This window comes from Lissotriton vulgaris, chromosome 5 (genome assembly GCF_964263255.1).
Source record: "Lissotriton vulgaris chromosome 5, aLisVul1.2, whole genome shotgun sequence".
In the NCBI taxonomy this organism is placed as follows: domain Eukaryota; kingdom Metazoa; phylum Chordata; class Amphibia; order Caudata; family Salamandridae; genus Lissotriton; species Lissotriton vulgaris.
This window is the reverse complement of record NC_141693.1, coordinates 518,888,886-518,902,629: the sequence shown is the minus strand read 5'-3', so window position 1 is coordinate 518,902,629 and position 13,744 is coordinate 518,888,886.

Genomic DNA, 13,744 nt, shown 5'->3' with positions numbered 1-13,744 from the left:
TTTTTTCTTATCTCACTTAAAACACTGCTCTCCAAAACCCTTTCCCTACCCACAGTCCTTTTCACTCATCTCCCAGGTGCACTTTTTGGCTTGTAAAAAACCAAAAGTAAAAAGTATTGTCATTTTCAACGCCAACAGCTCTTAATTTCACAAATGCTAGACCTATTGCATTTCAAGTGCTTTTTATGACTCCAATCATTATGAAGTGTGAGGCTAGCCATATTTTCTGGAGGTTCAGATTGGAACATTCTCTTCCCTGTCCTAAGTAGCTGATTTATTCTGTGAATGGATCATGGATATAGCCTAGGCGGGCTAATGGTTTTCTTGGATTTGGCCGTAGGGATGGCACTGATTGTTGCCTTTCTGCACCATCCTTCCATGTTCCTTGGTGCTGGGGAGTCCTATTAGGTCTTTGGGGGTTCTCGGCATGATTCAGAGACCTTCCACTGAACTTTGCCCTCCCATTTGCACCAGTCTCATGCATTCAAGGACATGCATATTGTAATGGAAAAGTTATTTAGTGTTCATGGCAGCATTTCAGCCAATCTTTTTCCTCATGGTCTTGGGGATGGCGCACAGGTTTCTGCTGGCCTCTCTAACAAAGCTCCTTCCCTTATCTTATTTTTTCTGATTGGCTCTTTCAGAGATGTTAATCTCTTTCCTTTTCAAGCTATATCCCCCCATTAATGGCACTAGTTTTCTTTAGGATGCCTTTATTTTTTATTTTTTTTTATTTTGAGAGCCAGTGGCAGAGACTGGCAGGGTGATTTTGTTGTATGCCATTGGCTTGAACCATGGCAACTATAATTGGCTTTCCTCCTTGTCTGTATGATGGACTGTGATGTGCCAGTGCTGACCAGTTTGTGGCATGCTGCTTACCATGTAGACTGCTTTACCACTTCCCAGCCTCTCTTGGTGAGGATTGTGGGTGTTTTAGGTCTTTGTTGTTCTCTGTTATAGGTTTGATTGTTTCTAATTGACTGCCGTTGCACTTGGTCGGGGTTCATTAGGATGGACATTGCAGATCATGAGTCTGGTTGTGCTGTGCTTTGATACAGGTTGGTTTAGTATTGTTGGTTGTTCCTGCATCATACATTTGCACTTGGGACAGTTAACCTATTACTATCTTGTGGCTTATGTGATGGCCAATTTTCTTCTTGGGGGCAGCGTGTTGTGTTTGGCCTACAAAGTTTTACTGTCCTATTTTGGGCCGTATGTGCAGTGCTGCTGGGACCATATAGTGGCCATGTTGGATGAGTTATTTTTGTGGTTACTCATATGTTGTCTTTGTCCTGTGGGTTGCCATCCTTGATGCTCTGGTTGTGCCCAGTTCCTTTGTTCTTCCTTTTGTACAGAGTTGTTGACCTTTTCTGTTATTTTTAAGTCGAGCTTACCACAAACACAGGTGTCTGCAAAAGACTTATTGTGTGCTTACCAAGAGCTTAGTCTTCCCATTGCTTAACATTGGTTGGCTTTGCCACTCATTTGCTTGGTGCTCATTTGATGGCTTTCCATTTTCCAGCTTGACTGTCTTGTGTTTGTCACTGCCTAAAGCGTAGCCTCTTTACAATCTCGCCGACTGGCTGGTTTCTCTCCTTCCACTGCTGACCTTTAACCTGTTGCGTGCTCGCGTCTGCCAACGGCTGACGCAAGCTCTACCTCCCTGGTGCTGGGCACGACCAACGGCCGATGCTGCCCCCCCACTTCTTCAAACGCCCACATTCCGCCGCGGTTAACCGGTTAAGGAAGCTACTTTTTTCTTTTTAGATTAGCACTGCTTGCGTGTGCATGTTTTTTCCACTCAGTCTCTCGCTTCTAGCCCCCCATACATGCCCTCATGTTGCTGTCTCCCTTATGTACTACAAGCTCTGTCTAGTTTGCTTCTTTCCCTCACAAACTCCCCATTTTTTGTGTTTCTTTCTCCCTTGTATGTTTCCCCCTGCCTTCTGTGCTGGATTTCCCTCGTGTGATGCTTTTCCCCTCACCCAAACTCTACCTTGCTTCCCGCCCCAACTAGCTCCCAGTTGCTTCCCATCCACCACTATCTACTAGGTCAATTTTTTTGTTTTAAAAAAACAAACAATTTTTGTGTGTGTGTTTCCACTTCAGTCTAAAGATAGGCCTGAGATGTTATTGCGGGAGGTATTTGTGTTGACCTTAAGATACATCACATCTGCATTGTGGTCCTAAATCTTTGACCTTTTTATTTTTGTTTCTCCCTTATTCTCATGTGGAATATTTCCTCTAGTGGGCCTAAATATGTAATGCACGTATGAACTCACTGGAGGGCATAACATTCAGTTGGCATGTCACGAACTACAAATATCATCAGGTCCGAGGCGTTAAGCGTGGCTTACTTGACTTTTAACATACTCGATACACACAAACAAAACAAAGTCAGGTTTCAAAACGTGAACATGAGGGAGAAAGCAAACTAAAAAGCAACCACAAGGTTAAAGATTTAGGATCACAATGCAGATGCGCTGTATCTTCAAGTCAATACAAATACATCCCACTGTAATACCTCTTGCAAGAACAGTTCTAAATTGCACTCGCACTTTAATGACTTTAGCACCTATTGTTTTCTATTTGCACAGAGCATAATGAACACTGAGGATTCAATGAACTCCATTTCCCAAACTTCTAGGGAAAACACGGAAGTGATGATTTCTCAAAAGAGAGAATAAACAGAGGTGATGGACTGATTTTATCCTGTGCTCAAGGTCCAGGGGGATCGAAATGCTGAGTGACTGTGATTTAAATAGGGAAAGCAGATCATATCTCCCACGAGAGTGCATTATTAGTCTTTGCCGACATATGGTGATGAAACAGGGAGAAGTCTATATAGATATCTCCCCCCCCCAAAAAAAATATATATATATATCTCTGTAGCCTTACGGCTAGAGCGGTCAACCTCGAAGTTGGGAAACTGGGTTCGAGTCTCTACAACGACACTCAACATCCTTTGATTCTGGGCAAATCGCTTAATCGCCCCGTGCCTAACAAAAATGAATGTGTTCTTCTGTAACAAAACTGGTGCTCATGTAAAGCGCTCTGATACCCGATGTCTCTGGTCTAGTTCGTGCTATATAAAACTAAAAAATGAACAAGCATTTGCAATGCAATAGGTCTCATTATAAAAGTTTGAGCTGTTGGCATTGCTAATAATAATCCAACACTAGCAGCTCAAAGATTTAGTAATGTGAGACCTATTGCATTAAAATGTATTTTATTTTTTTATATATATAGCACTAACTACACACACAACCACACCAAGCATTGGCATAGCCAATAGTTCTCGCTTTTGGGCCCTTCTAAGTATGTATTTATGCAGCATAATATCCTTTGTGCAACCACATCAACTGTTGCGTAGCTAAACCCCTGGAGAAGCAGATCAGCGCTGGGATGCTCTTCGGAGTTACTACGCGCTTTACAAAACCATTAAATTAAATTAAACACTGAAGGCGAAACCTATTGGCTATGCCAATGCTGTGTGGGGTTGTGTGTGTGTGTGTTTGGTTGTGTGTGTGGGGTTGGGTGTGGGTGTGGTGGGTGTGGGTGTGGTGGTTGTGTGTGTGTGTGGTTGGCTGTGTTGTGTGTGGGTAAAATGTATACATGTTCTTGTCTAATAAATAACTTGTTTCGAAATACCGCTTCAGAATGCATTTGTCGTTTGTACATGCTATAGAAATCCAGTATTACTATTAAATGTCATAGTATTCAGTTTATCCACCTTTAAAGTCTGAAAGGCTGTCAGCATAGCAGAAATTCAAACCCTTGATCCTGCACATCACAGCATATCACATCACTAGTCACTTTCACTGAGCCATCCTGCTACCTCTGTGGAGTACCACTTTACGAATTCTCAAATCTGCAAAATTCGCAAAATATCAATCAGTGAAAAGGACAAAGGGTATTGAATATGACTAGGGCTCATAGCTGACAACACAAGGCTGGTGCTGATGCAGGGGTGTTTGGAGGTTGCTGCTTTTAGCATCATGCAGTGCTTAGAATGATGTGGTTAATGCTGGACAACAGCTGGGGACAGCAATTCTGGTCCGTGAATAAGTCTGCTGTTGGGTGGTCTAAAGCTCGTTCTCTTTCTACGTGCACATCTGAATAATCAGTCTTGGATTGCCTGCACAAACCTGTAAATAATCGCAGCGCCCTCAAGATTTAGGGTTTATTACTGTGATGTGTGAGGATTGGGGGCAGGGTAAGCGTAAGTGTCCGTGTTCGAGTTAAATTTACGTGTTAGGATTGGACATAGGTTTATGGTTCGGGTTAATTTGGGTCTGGTTTGCTGAAAGTATTCTTTTTGGTTCGAAAGTGGCAGTAATAGGTTTTAGTCATGTTCATGGAAAGCCAATATTACCTATTCGATTACAGGATGTATTCAAGCTAATCGTAGGATTAGAGAACATTCTAATGACCGAGCACACCTGACAATGGGTATTTTTAACTTTTATAAATTATATCTCGTGCTGCAGATAGCGTCTGAGCCAGGAATAATGTATTTTTTTATGTTGTAGATTATGTTGCACTCTGTGATTTTATCTCATTTGAATATTTCTATTTTAACCAAAATAAAAGGAAGCTTGATGATGATGGAATAGTAATTGGAATTTGATAATATGCATTTATCACAATCGGTTCATTATGGATCTCTGTCAGTAAATGATTTCTAATTCCCCACACGGTGTGCTTCTGTGAGCTGAGCTATGCAGGCGGGTTTAGGGGATCCATGGGCCCTCCGCTGCCCACAGATCCGGGAATGTTTGAGGAACGGCTGCTCCCGTAGGACAGAATATGAAAGGTTAACATGGCTTTGGTTGCCAGCCACATTAAACGTGACCCGCACAGCCTGATGAGAGTGAAGATAGGAGGGACATAACAGGCATTCCAATCCCTGAATAAGTGAAGCACAAAGTAAGAGAATGCATTTATTTAACAGACCAAAGATACTGCTGTGATGTCCGAATGGACTCAATGTATTTATTTAATCATATTAGGACACGTAATTGCATGAACGTGAGGTCAATATGAAGGTCGCATCCTCGAATCCAAGCAGATATGACTCTGCTGTTCTACTTTTCAAAGTAGATAAAATTAGTATCCTCGAATTGGGTGACATTGAACCCTGGGACTTGGCGGGTGGCTAAACATAGCAAGTGCTGCATACATAAAAATAATTAAATAATTTTACAGAGACTGAATTGGGCCAAAGTGGTACAAAGCAGAAGAGGGCTTAGTGTGTCAGAATCTTAGGGAACAAAGTATACAACAGTACAAGCATTACGACCGCGCCGGCCCCTAGGGTGTCGCCCCCGGCGCCGTCCACGGACTACGTCGTCCCCGGTCCCCCCCTCGACCCGGCTCCGACGCCGGAGCGGCGCCGCTCGACGCCGCATTGGACGTCGAGAGAAGACTTTTTCTTCTATGATCCGGCCCCATCATTTTACCAGGAGTACCAGGAGATGGGCGGCGAGGCAGATTGGGAGGGGTCTGAGGACCCTCTGGCACTTGAGTGCCAGTCTTATCAGGGTGGGCAGGTCAGCTAGAGGATGCCAGTGGTTTGGACACGTCGCCAGACACTAGTTTTGTCTCCCCTCCTACTGTGGCATCGGAGGAGGGGTCTGCCTATAGTGTGGTGTAGACGCGGGCGGCCAAGGCCTTATCCCTTGAGCTCCCCGTGGCATCCGTGAGGACTAACCTCCTCACTGAGGTCCTTAAACCGCAAGCAAGCTCTTCGGAGCCTCTGTGGCCGTTTAATGAGGCCTTCTCTGACGTTCTTCTGGGCACCTGGTCCTGGCCCGCTACAGGTCCCCCTGTAGATAGGAACGTGGCCAGACGCCACCGCCCGGCTCCAGGCGACCCTTGCTTCCTGTCCTCCCACCCCACTCCCGAGAGCCTCGCCATACAGGCCTCTAACTCCCAGACCGCATTTCCGCATCTCCCCCCGATCGGGAATCCAAGCGGTACGAACAGTATGGTAAGAAGATGTTCTCCTCACTGAGTTTGGGGTTGCGGTCAGTTAACACCGCGTGACTCTTGGGCCGTAATACCCATCCTCTGTGGGACACGGTCGCGGACGTGCTGCCACAATGTCTGGAAGGAGGCCCGGACTAAACTCGCACAAGGCCTTGCGGAGGGTCGAGATGCGGCACGGTATTCCATCTGGTGTGGGCTGGATACAACGGCTCGCTAGGCAGAGCGATGGCAACGACGGCTGAGGTCTGCCAACTTATCGGCTGATGTAAAAAACACCCTTATGGACATGCTGTTTGATGGCCGTTGCCTCTTTGGCGACAAGGCAGACAGTGCGCTTGAGCGCTTTAAGGACTCCAGAGCTATGGCCAAGTCCTTGGGCCTGTTGGCCTTCGCCAGCAAACTGCTGCCTTTCGCGGCCAAGTAAGGGGCGCCCCACACGTCCTGCCAGTCCCGGGCCGCAGACTAGCATCCAGCGCGGTGGTGGACGTGGTAACCGCCGTGGCGGTGCCCGGGGACAACGGCGCGGCCAGTCCACATCCACCCCCACAGCATCCGCCTCAAAGCCCTCCTAGTCTGAGCTTTCAGGCCCACGTGACGCCAGTGGGGGGCAGGGTTCGCCATCACCTCCTCCACTGGCGTGACATCACATCGGACAGGTGGGTTCTGCAAATCGTCCGAAGGGGCTACTCCCTCCCCTTCGAGGCGACCCCTCCAGCCATGCCACCGCAGTACCACCGCGTGTCTGGGGATCACTTGAATCTTCTGCGAGAGGAAGTTTCAGCCCTTTCGGCCAAGGGGGCCATCGAGCGCGTTCCTGGGCCAGAAGTAGGGTGTGGTTGTTACTCCCGTTACTTTCTGGTTACCAAGAAGGGCAAAGGGGGCCTACGCCCTATCTTGGACCTGCGGAACGTCAACGGCTTCCTCCGGAAGGAGAAGTTCAAGATGCTGACACTGGTTCAGGTCTTAGCTGCCCTGGACCCGGGAGACTGGATGGTAGCGTTGGACTTACAGGACGCTTATTTTCACATGCCCGTCCTGCCGGCCCACCAGCACTACCTGCGGTTCACGGTAGGCCTAGAGCACTTTCAGTTAACCGTGCTCCCCTTCGGTCTTACCAACGTCCCACGGGTGTTCACGAAAGTGATGGCGGTGGTCGCAGCTTATCTGCGCAGGTTAGGGGTTTCAGTCTTTCCCCTACCTCGATGACTGGTTGTTGAAGGCGGGCTTGCCCCAGACAGTCGTCAGCCACCTCCAGACTACGGCCGACCTCCTGCACCTGCTGTGGTTCTCCATCAATGTGCCGAAGTCGCACCTGTGTCCTTCTAAGAAGCTCCTCTTCATCGGAGCGGTTCTAGACTCTGTGCAGTTTCGGGTTTATCCTCCCGAACAGCTGTTTTGGGATATGAAGGCTCTGATTCCGATCTTTCAGCTGTTATCCCGAATTTCGGTCAGGTTGATGCTGCGGCTTCTGGGGCTGATGGCCTTCTGCATCCTTCTGGTGCATCACGCCAGGTGGCGGATGCGGGCTCTGCAGTGGAACCTGAAGTTTCAGTGGGCCCAGCATCAGGGCAACTTGTCCGACCATGTCTTGATCTCGGAGGGCACTGCAAGACAGTTGCACTGGTGGCTCACAGACCACGATTGGGTCAACGGCAGATCCCTCTCCCTACCCCAACGGGAGCACGTAGTTGTGACGGGCGCGTCCCTCCAGAGCGGGGGGGGCATCATGGGAGAGGCAGAGATCAGAATGCTCTGGTCTCTGGCAGATTCCTGGCTCCACATCAACCTTCTGGAGCTGCGGGCGATCCGGCTTGCACTGAAGGCATTCCTCCCCTCTGTCCGGGGGAGTGTAGTGCAGGTGTTCAGGGACAACACCACCGCCATGTGGTACTGCAACAAACAAGGCGGGGTGGGGTTGTGGACCCCATGCCTGGAGGCTCTGCGCCTCTGGCAGTGGCTGGAACATCAGGGCGTGACCCTGATGGTTCAACACCTGGCAGGTTCCCTGAACGCCAGGGAGGACGAGCTCAGCCGTCGGTGCATGATGGATCACGAATAGCGTCTGAACTCTGACGTGGCGCAAGTCCTCTTTCAGCAGTGGGGAGAGCCTTGGTTAGATCTATTCGCCACAGAAGAGATCGCGCACTGTCATCAGTTCTGCGAGTTGGAATTTCCAAGGCAGCACTCTCTCTGAGACGCTTTTCGTCACGAGTGGAGCTGCGGTCTGTTGTACGCCTTATCGCCTATACCATTTCTGCCCAGAGTGCTAAAGAAGATCGGGCGCGACCAGGCCCAAGTCATCCTTGTGGCTCCAGTCTGGGCACAAAGATACTGGTATCCCGAGCTACTCGGATTGTCTGTCGATCCCCCGATTCTTCAGGAGGACCTTCTGTCGCAGCAGCAGGGGCCGGTCCTCCGCCCGAACCTGTCCAGTCTCTACTTACATGCGTGGAGATTGAGCTGCGGCAGTTGAGACCATTTGACTTGCCTCCTGAAGTCTGTAATGTGATTCTGGCAGCCAGGCGTCCCTCCACAAAATCGATATACGCCTGCAGGTGGAACAAATTTGTGGCATGGTGCACAGCAAAGGCTGTGGATACCCTTTCTGCCCCTCTTTCAGAGGTTCTCCCCTTTCTTCTTTCTCTTGCCCAGCAGGGCTCTACTCTGGGCACTCTGAAGGGCTACCTCTCTGCCATTTCCGCCTTCCTAAGGCTCCCTGATCAGCCCTCTTTGTTCAAGTCCCCAGTTGTAAATAGGTTTTTGAAGGGCATCACTCATATGCTCCCTCCTGTTCCTTTCGTGATGCCTCAGTGGGACTTGAACCTTGTTCTGACTTATCTGATGTGCCCTCCCTTCGAGCCACTTCATAACTGTCCTCTTCGTCTCCTTACTCTTAAGACTGCATTCCTGGTTGCCATCACCTCTGCCAGGAGAGTGAGTGAGCTCCAGGCTCTTTCTTCTAAACCTCCTTTCCTTTCTGTCCATCCGGACAAAGTTGTGTTAAGGATGCGACCCTCTTTCCTGCCCAAGATAGTCACAGCCTTCCACAATATGGCAGTCCATCACCTTGCCCACCTTCTTTCCGTATCCCTCGAAAGAGGAAGAGAGACTCCACTGTCTGGACCCAAAATGTGCGCTCTCATTCTATCTGGATCGCACACGCCAGTTCCGGGTGGATGACCAACTCTTTGTTGGTTACGTGGGCGCTAAGAAGGTTCGGGCAGTGCACAAGCGAATCATTTCTAGATGGGTCGTCTTGTGCATCAAGGCTTGTTACTCTCTGGCTAGAAAGGAGCCTCCTGTGGGGCTACGTGCACATTCCATTCGGGCCACGGCGGCTACTACTGCCCTGGGTCGGGGAGTCCCCTTGCAGGACATCTGTCACGCAGCTACGTGGGCCTCGCTTCACACATTCGCAAGACACTACTGCATGGACATCCAAGTCCGGAGAGATTGCTTTTCCAGCCTTTCCGTTCTCCAGGACTTTCTAGTGTGATCATTGGTTTGCAGACCCACCACCGGGGTTGGTATTGCTGGGGTATCTATTCTAAGGTAAGGAATCTAATACTAACCTGTTTCTTTAAGATGCACAAGTTACTTACCTTCAGTAACGATATATCTGTAAGAAACAGTAGTTAGTATTAGATTCCTTACCGCCCCACCCATCCTCCCCGTTCTGTGAACCGATATCTAGGGTTAAGGTCATCCCCTTTCAGGGCCCTAGTTTCATGGCACCAGTGTTGGTTTTTATCATGGCTCTGCGTTTCTAGCGCGGAAAGCTATGTATAAGAACTGACGTCAGCGTGCGAGGGCGGCGTCTAAGTACTCCGACGTCATCCCGGCCGACGACGGACTCGGAGCCGCAGACGACGCCTACCGACGCGCAAGGGTACTGCTACGCAAAAGTTTTCAGATCCAGTCTGACACCTGGGGATATTTCTAAGGTAAGGAATCTAATACTAACTACTGATTCTTACAGATATATAGTTACCGAAGGTAAGTAACTTGTGCTTTAGACTGTAAGCACTATTTTTTTTAAGTTTCTCCTACTGAAGGCAGAATATGCTTTCCTGCAACATTCAGTTTCACTTTCCCATGCCTTTTTATTTGTGTTAATTATCAAAATAGATAAATAAAAAGATTTGTCATTTACAATGCCAATAGCTTAAGATTCCTTACCGCCCCACCCATCCTCCCCGTTCTGTGAACCGATATCTAGGGTTAAGGTCATCCCCTTTCAGGGCCCTAGTTTCATGGCACCAGTGTTGGTTTTTATCATGGCTCTGCGTTTCTAGCGCGGAAAGCTATGTATAAGAACTGACGTCAGCGTGCGAGGGCGGCGTCTAAGTACTCCGACGTCATCCCGGCCGACGACGGACTCGGAGCCGCAGACGACGCCTACCGACGCGCAAGGGTACTGCTACGCAAAAGTTTTCAGATCCAGTCTGACACCTGGGGATATTTCTAAGGTAAGGAATCTAATACTAACTACTGATTCTTACAGATATATAGTTACCGAAGGTAAGTAACTTGTGCTTTAGACTGTAAGCACTATTTTTTTTAAGTTTCTCCTACTGAAGGCAGAATATGCTTTCCTGCAACATTCAGTTTCACTTTCCCATGCCTTTTTATTTGTGTTAATTATCAAAATAGATAAATAAAAAGATTTGTCATTTACAATGCCAATAGCTTAAACTCTCGCAACTGCGAGACCTATTGCATTGCAAATGCTTGTTTGACTTACTGCCGATGCTTTGTTGATTTGTGCATGTCTTACAGGCTTTGACTACACGCAGTGACGGCTGTGGTCCACTGGCATTTGCTGCAAGTATGGGGGACAATTTCCTATGTTTTTCCCGGTGGTGGTGGCGGCGCGAGTTCCCCTTGTGACCTACCCTGCTTCTATTTAATTATTTTCCATTGCATTTTCGGGGTTGGTTTCCTTGGTTGTCAACTGGCTAGGACGTTATGGTGCATTGTTGCTGTATTCCCTCTCATCCCCCTGCATCATACTTTGGTACTGCATCATACTTTGATAGAAGCCCTCCATCCATTGCTGACAAAGTTATATACAAAGGATGATGGATGTAGTGGTAATCTAAACACGATGGCTAATCCTTGATTTAACAAAGAATGTAGGAAAGCAAAGCTGGAGCTAATACAGACAATTAAAACAAAGAGCCCTATAGAAATTAGCACAAGCAGGCACAAATATAAAAGGCTATTAGCAGAATCAAAAAAAGCCTGGGACAATGATATATGGATGGATGTAATCACTGCTGCAAAATCCAAAGACCAGGTAGCCTTTTGGAGCATATTTGCAAAGGGCAACCGGTCTGGGAAAAGCTCAAAGGATCTTTTCCTGGATGAGAAAACCTGGGTTGACCATTTTACTAACCTTTATCAAGACAGCAGTAATGGCACATTTGCTACAAGGAATGTCCCAGAAGAAGAAATATGCACTGAGACAGAATTGCTTTTTAGTTTAGAGGAGTCAAAAAAAGCAATAGCAACTATTAAACCAGGGAAGGCGCCAGGTCCGGATAAGATCCCAGGTGACCTGCTGAAACACTATCTAGAAGTTTGGAGCCCCTATGTTAATTTTATATGCAATTCAGTAGTGGCTGGGACGCCGATCCCGGACACATGGAAAGGGGCAGAGATCGTGACCATTTTTTAAAAAAGAGACCGTCACAACCCAGCTAATTATCGCCCTATCAGCTTAATTGATATCCTACAAAAAGTATATGCTCGGCACATTTTAAATAGATTATTAGAGTGGATGGATGAGGAGGAAATTTTAACAAAGTATCAAGCAGGGTTCAGACCATAAACAAGCGCCATTGACCAAGTTTTTAGGTTTTAGGTTTTTGTGTATTTATTGGAAATACGTAATTTTTAGGGAGGGCAGCCTATATATAGCTTTTATAGATTTAAGAGCTGCATTCGACCTGGTTCACCGACCTCAATTATGGGCTACACTAAAGGGAATAGGGGTACCTCCAGAGTTATTAAGGCAATTAATTAGGCTACACACAGGGAACTACGCAATGGTAAGATGGGGACGAAAGGGAGAATTAACTAAACCAATCCCGGTGAGAAGAGGAGTTAGACAGGGGTGCGTGTTGGCACCGACCCTCTTCTTACTTTACGTAAATGATATCCCCAAGTTCCTTTTAAATTGTAAGCATGACTCCCCACACCTTGGGGACGAAGCGGTTCCGGCTTTATTATTCGCCAATGACACCATTTTAATCTCTCAAATCCCCAAGGGATTACAATGCTTGATTAAGTGCTATTGTACACAAAAAGGTGTTGAAATAAACTCATCTAAGACTAAATATATGGCTCTGAACCCCCACAAGTGTTTTAAAAAAAATCTTGTTTTAAATAATCAGCAATTAGAATATGTTGATAGTTTTAATTTATCTGGGAATCACTCTGGAAAGTAAAATGGCCGGAGCAGTGATGGAGCAAGAGTGAGTGATCTCGCGATCCAATCACTGCGCTGCTACTGCATGACGGGAAATTTCCGATGATCAGCGATCATCGCACATCCAGCCTGACAGCGGGAGAGGCAGCCGCGGATGCACGAGACTGAGCTAGAATGGAGGCATCTTGACTGCATCCATATCCCTGAGTACAATTGCGGGAGCCAGTGGAGCCAGGCAGCCCAAGTATATGCGGAGAAGGCTACGATCAGGGACTGGGTCATAATTCGCCTGGTTGTCACTTTAAACTCGGGCCCTCCAGAGCAAGCCTCGCGGTCCGCGGAAGCATCAATTTCGTTTGGCACACACCCAGGAAGTAGAACCCTCCGAGCAGGATCCATTGCTGGGAGCCGGCAGTCTCACAGGAAAATGACTACGAGAGGCCAGAAGATTAAGACAAAGCCGCCTCCAGTGCAAGCAGAGGGAGAGAAAGGCAAGAAACCAGAGCTGCCTGCTAAAGGTAAAAGGGACTTGGGGGCGGTAAAAAAGTATCACAGTAAACCGAATGTCTCCAGGGAGGCCGCTACTACGAACTCCGGGGGCTCCCCTTCCGTCAGTAGCCCTTTCCCTGTACTGAAATCAGTGACAAAGAAGGGTCAAACAAATATAAATGGGAGTAGTGTGAGCCATACCCCCCCCAAGCCATCGCCAGCCCCCAAGTAACCCCAACATCCATAGTGGCTGAGATGGAGGAGACATCGGGCCAGAATGCACACAAGGCAAATTTGGAGACCGGACATAGTGGAACGAATGGGCAGGTCGGGCAGAGTGACCAGGGGAGGCAAAGCTTAAATGAGTCTACGGATGAAGGTAGCAAGGAAACTCAGTCTCTCCCTGACCCGCAGTTAATCCCAGAACCTACGACACTGCCAGGAATGGAGAAGAGAGGAGTGATTTTGCAGACGGTCAATGATCCTGTGCCCCTACTACCACAGACCCCTGATCCCAATTCCGAAATTTTTTATTCAGTATCAGACGGCTCCCTGACAGACACATGGAAAGAAGACTCCCTGTCATCAGATGGATCATTATTATTATTATTATTATTATTATTATTATTATTTAATTTTATAGAGCGCGTAGTCGCCCGTAAGTATCCCAGCGCTAAAATCAGTACAACTAGGAGTCAGCAAGGGAAGGGGAGAGGCAGTTTAAGGGAAGAGGTGGGTTTTCAATTGCTTCCTGAACCGTAGGTAGTTGGATTCGGTTCTCAGGTAGTGCGGTAAGGAGTTCCAGAGACGTGCGGTGTGAACCGAGAAACG